Genomic DNA, 5,903 nt, shown 5'->3' with positions numbered 1-5,903 from the left:
CCTCAACCCAAACAGCAAAATCAAAGTATATCATCTGAAGAATGTTGAAAAAGATCAACACACATTGACACAGGACTACATTAAAGTAATATGATGTGATACGATACACTGCAATACTCTACATTACTGAACCTTTCAAATTAGCACTAAATAACAGCTTGCTGCGTACCACCTAGGGGGTCTAATGATGTAGATCACATGAAACTGATGACTGATGAATGAGGTCAAAACTATTTCATTCACACTTTATTTCAGCAATATTTTCCAAATATATATATATATAAAATATGGGAAAGAAGAGACGCATCACACACGCCTATGCAGAATGGCTAGTGGACCTGAGAACTGACCATAGAAACTTCCCAGAACAAGAACCAGTAACCATCTCAATGGCAGACATCCAAGAAAGAGTGTCAAAGATGAAGAGCTGGACAGCACCAGGCCTTGATATGATCAACACATACTAGCTGAAGAAGCTAACTGCACTCCATGAACACCTTGCAGCACAGATGAACCAGCTGCTAAGGGATGGGACGCTCCCAAACTGCCTAACCCAGGGCAGGACAGTCCTGATCATGAAGGACCCCCAGAAGGGCCCCATCCCATCCAGCGTCCGACCAACAACCTGCCTCTCCACAACATGGAAGCTCCTATCAGGTATCATAGTGGCTAAGATAAGTCAGCACATGGGTCAATACATGAACGGGGCTCAGATAAGAATTGGCACCAACACCTCAGCAGCCAAGCACCAGCTACTGGTTGACAGAGCAGTTGTCTGAGACTGTAAGAGCAGACAGATGCCCCACACATGGACCAGTACCCAGTATGGACTAGAAGTAGCCAAATCCCGATGGGACGTACCACCAAAAGTGGTCGGGAACAACAGGGCCAAGGTGCTGTGGGACTTCAGCTTCCAGACTGACAAACAGCTACTGGGAAACCAACTGGACAAAGAAGTGGTGGACAAACAGCAGAGGAGGGCAGTGGTGATAGATGTGGTGATACCAGCTGACACCAACATCAGGAAGAAGGAACACCAGAAGGTTGAGGTGTACCAGGGTTAAAAGAACAGCTAGAACGGATGTGGAAGGTCAACGCTGATGTGGTCCCCATGGTAGTAGGAGCACTCGGGGCGCTGACCCCCAAACTGGGAGAGTGGGTCCAGCAGATTCCAGGAACAACACCTGAAACCTCAGTCCAGAAGAGCGCAGTCCAAGGAACAGCTAAGATACTGAGGAGAACCCTCAAGCTCCCAGGCCTCTGCTAGAGGACCTGAGCTGGAGGAGGACACAGAACCACCACACAAGGGGGAGACAGAGTTTTGTTTTTTTGTCTTACTAAACTGGCTGGCTAATTTGATCCCATGTGAAATTTAAAAGCAGAGGAAGGCTCCTGCACACTGGTGGAATTAGTCTGGCTGATGGGCACCGGTCTTCTCATTGGATGGTTGAAGCAGCTGCAATTTGTATAAATATATGAAAATGTCTGGGTGCCTTCATACCTGATGAAGGTCAGACAGACAGAAACGTTGTAATAAACTGAATATCAATCGAGAGAGATGGTTGTCACAGCAGCCTTCTCCTTTTAAAGTTATAATTCTCCCCGGTGCACCTGTCACTCACACTGGTGTGCTGAGCTCCTTTTTTTTAAAAAACTTTGAAGACATTCCATGTGAAATTAAAAGCAAATATTTGTGAAGCTTTAGAGCAGCAGGAATGAGCTCTTAGGTTGTGCTGACTTTGGTGACCCCTCTGGCCAAAAGTAGGAGTGTTAACCATAATGAAGACCGCGTGTCTTCGCGTCACCCCTGATTGGCTCCTGTCATATCTCTTCTTCCTGGCACACACAGCTCAGGCATTTGTTGAGGCAGGTTTCAAACAACATTTGTACCAAATATGAAGAATTTTCCACCACATTGCTGAGATAACTGTCATGAGAATGGAGATGGCTGGAAAATTAAAAGTGCAGGAATTTTTTTGATAGACCAACACATCTGGGTAGTAGAAGCTCCCTGGATGGAGCTTGCGAACCATCCATCCATCCATCCATCCATCTTCTACCTCTTATCCTGTTAAGGGTTGAGGGGGGTGGAGCCTATCCCAGCAGCCTTCAGGTGAGAGACGGGGTTCACCCTGGACGGGTCACCAGTCCATCACAGGACCAACACATAGAGACAGACAACCATTGGCTCTCCCGGCCACGCCTACGGTCAATTTAGAGTCTGGATTAACCTGGTCCCTCTTGATGTCTTTGGACTGTGGAGGAAGCTGGAGTACCAGAGAGAACCCACACAGGAACAGGGAGAACATGGAGACTCACACAGAAAGACCCTGTGCTACAGCCGGGGCTCCACCCACAACCTTCTTGCTGGGGGGCCACAGTGAGGACCACTGTACCGCTGTAATGCTGCTTCTTGTGAACCTAATTCTAGACCTAATTCTTGAAAAACTAAAGAGAAGTGATCCTATGACATCATCAGAATTATGATGGACAGTTTGTTTTTAACGACCCAGATATAATCCATCCAGAAAGCATGTCCCTGCTTTGCTTGGTCAGGGATGTGTTATGCCAGCAGTGGCTGATGTCAACATGAGTTGCTCGCCTCAAGCTTAAACTGCACTGCACCCAAGTTGATCTTTTCAGATTTTAATGTGTAGTCTTTAGCCCCAGCTGAGGCCTGACTCAAGCACACACCACTGGAGGCGCGGTTATATTTAACCTCTTCACATATGCAGTTGTACTCTCCTACACCTGTCACCAGATTTAGATGTGTAAAACCAGCACACGTCCCCTGAACGGCTCGATCCTCCGCCCAGTACTCAGGGCAGTGTCAGGTGACAGTGTTCCTAATGATCTCATACTGGACACAAGAGCACGATTATTGCATGAAAACAGAGATGGAACTAAATGCGTCAAACTCCGAAGATTACGATATTCCCTTAGATTTCTGAAGTTGTATGTAAACATTCTCCTTTTTCCTACGAATCTCAGACATTCTGAAATGGGACTCATGTGGCTAAGCCTTTTTCCACTCCCATATTTTGTGATGAATGAATGCAGAAATTTATTGAATCATTTGCATAAAAAAACCCCTGTGTAATAACTTCAACCCCTCAAGTTATTAAACAGGTCGTTGAAAACAGCAAATGGGTGTAATTTCACAGAAAATGAAATCGAGACACTCATCTGCAAATTGGAGAGAAATAGTTGTGGTTCATCTGGGCCTTGGACTGAAGAGGGAAGCAGATCCAGGCCTAAAAGCCTGTGGTACTGGTTCATGAGCCACCTTGATCCACTAACTCAGACGCATCTCTAACCATTGAGCGCTGAGCATGAAGCCTCGTTACTTCTCCCAATTGCATCTGAAACGTCCCGAAACAATGCAAGAGCAGACAACCGCACACGTCTCAGCCTGATAGCACCCACGGTTCTTTTCATGTATGCTGTACATGTGCTGTGTGCATTAGTGTGAGTGAGTGTGTGTGCATGTGTTTGTATGTATGTGTGTGTGTTTGTGTGTTCCTACAAAAAGTTAACTGTGAATGAGAAAAAGAAAGCTCTGAAATTAAGCTGTTTTACATGAATTTTTTTCCCCAAATTTCTCAGTACTGAAACATTTGACTTCCTGCCATTTTTGTGGGACATACACAATAGCTGGAGTCGTGTGGATCCTGATATTCCAAACATAATCAGAATAAAATGCTGCAACGCCGAGTGAAACTGCCTGAATCTGATGAGAACCATCCGCTCAGATGAGAGGAGAGATCCCCACCATTGATGATCCTCCTGATGGTGAAACATGAACCATGTGATTGCTCTGCTCTGGTGTCTCTGGGGTTACGTTCTGACTGCGTCATGTTCGTGATGTGACCGAGTTTCTTGGAGGGGACCCAAACAAGACGCAACATTTATGCTGGTGACAAAAGTGACTGAACAACTGTTCAACCAAAAGAATCAAAATAACAGGCTGGAAAAGCATTTGAGAATTAAAAAAAAAAAGGTTTTAATAAGTTGTAGCAGAGGGGAGTGTGTGTGACAGAGGAAGTGACATCATTAGTCGCATTGGGGAAGGAGGAAGAGGAGATGAATTAGGCTCCACCTGTGAGCTAAAAAAGGAGGGAAATTAGAACAAAGGAGGCAGTGAAGGGAGAGTGAAAGTCAGATCTACAGAGGAAGTGAGAGCAAGAGGAAAAGGGAGGAAAATGAGAGTGGAAAGCTGTGTAAACTCATAGAACAGTGAACAGCTCTGGAGGTGGACCACAGGACCCAAGAAACGGTGGAATCCCAGGAGCAGGTGGACCATTCCTGCTTGGACGGCCCTGCTCATTTCTGGGTTGGAGAACTTCCTTTACACTGGAACTTTCCAGATAAGTTTTTTCCTCTTTTAATTCAATCTCTCTTGGCTTCACCCTGTCGGACCTCAGAACCCCTCCCACTCTGACAAACCCCCTCACTCCCCTTGATCAGGAGTGCACACTTCCTTCTTGCCTTACCTACAGGAACCGGATTCTCTCCACCCCACACACACACACACACACACACACACACACACACACACCTGCACAACCATCATGAACCTGGACTGATCCCCCCCCCCCCCCTTCCCTCCTCCTGTCATACTCCTGCATACCTGGACTTTTGGGGGGTATAAATAGAGACTTTAAATGAATAACCCGTATCTTTATGTTGAGTTATTGGTCTTATTTTTTTGAACTGACTGTTGATATTTTGAGTTATATTATTTGAACGATGCTTTGCGGGTGATGGACTATAAAGAACTTTGTGCGGCCTTAATTCCAGACGTCGTTGATTTTTTCTTGTATACTTGAACAGTGTATTCGATTTAAGTGTCATTTTGTAGATTGAACGGACTGCCAGGTTTCCTCTCCCTCTGAATTATAGTTTAAAATAGTAAATGACAGTTGAGTGGTGTATTCTCCTGTCTGGCGCCCAACCTCTATTTCCTGTTGGGAGAGGTAGTTCAATGCGACAAAGTGTTGACTCAGTAAATATCCATCCATCCATCCATCCATCCATCTTCTTCCTCTTCTCCGGGGTCAGGCAGCAGCCTAAGCAGAGAGATCCAGACTTCCCTCTCCCTGGCTACTTCGTCCAGCTCCTCCTGGGGATCCCCAGGCCTTCCCAGGCCACCTGAGAGCCATGGTCTCTCCAACGTCTCCTGGGTCTTCCCCGAGGCCTCCTACCATTCAGACGTAGTAAGTATTGTATGTTAATGTGATAAAACTGATTTGACAGACAAAAAAACCCCCACTTTTTGCTTACATGTCCAACTTCAGACGTGCCACTGTCGTTACAGCTGCCAGAACCTCTTGAAAAACAGAGTTACTTGTTTAATCACAGCACCTGCGGTGGGAGGTGACATATCAGCCTGCACCTCTGTCAGGTGCACCTGGATTAAACCAATGAGAGCAGCAGTCATCAGGATGATGATGATGATGATTCATCTTTAGTGTGACTGAGGCACTGCTTTATTTTAATTGTTGTAATTTGTGGTGTTTCTAAACTCTTATTCTTTTTGTTCTTAATATTTTGTCCACTCAAAAAACAAATTAGGGTTTCCATTATGACTGCACAATTTAGCAAAAAATACACATCTAATTATGAAATTCAAATTACTTTGATAGCTGAATGGATGATGCTGCCATAAGATTTGTGATATCAAAGGGATTGTTTCCACAACTTCTAATTTTCCATTAAAACAAGTCATTGAAATTGTGTAATAGTTTGTGGGGTCTTTATTTAACAAAGATAATCTATTAAGTCTACAGAATGTGATGTTAGCAGAAGCTTCGCCACACAAATAACCTGTAACTACCGCCGTGTCTTCCTGCGATTCAGAACCTGCATCAGGCCACCTGGTGACTTGAATGAACTGGCAGACA

General features: G+C 45.1%; 1 long non-coding RNA gene across 2 annotated transcripts; it reads left to right on the top strand.

The window, feature by feature from the left end:
• Positions 1-4,130: 4,130 nt before the first annotated feature.
• On the top strand, positions 4,131-5,607 carry LOC147250650 (uncharacterized). 2 transcript variants are annotated; one of them, XR_015119034.1, is made up of 3 exons: positions 4,131-4,371; positions 5,062-5,216; positions 5,318-5,607. It is a non-coding gene; the product is annotated as an uncharacterized LOC147250650 (long non-coding RNA). The 2 variants fall into 2 exon arrangements; XR_015119035.1 differs by having other exon boundaries at positions 5,298-5,607.
• The last annotated feature ends 296 nt before the right edge of the window (positions 5,608-5,903 follow it).

This window comes from Aulostomus chinensis, chromosome 13 (assembly GCF_037954235.1).
Source record: "Aulostomus chinensis isolate RoL2024-O1b breed Wild chromosome 13, RoL_Achi_v1.0, whole genome shotgun sequence".
Taxonomy (NCBI): Eukaryota; Metazoa; Chordata; class Actinopteri; order Syngnathiformes; family Aulostomidae; genus Aulostomus; species Aulostomus chinensis.
The sequence above is the reverse complement of the archived record's forward strand: the minus strand, read 5'-3'. Positions and strand labels throughout refer to the sequence as shown.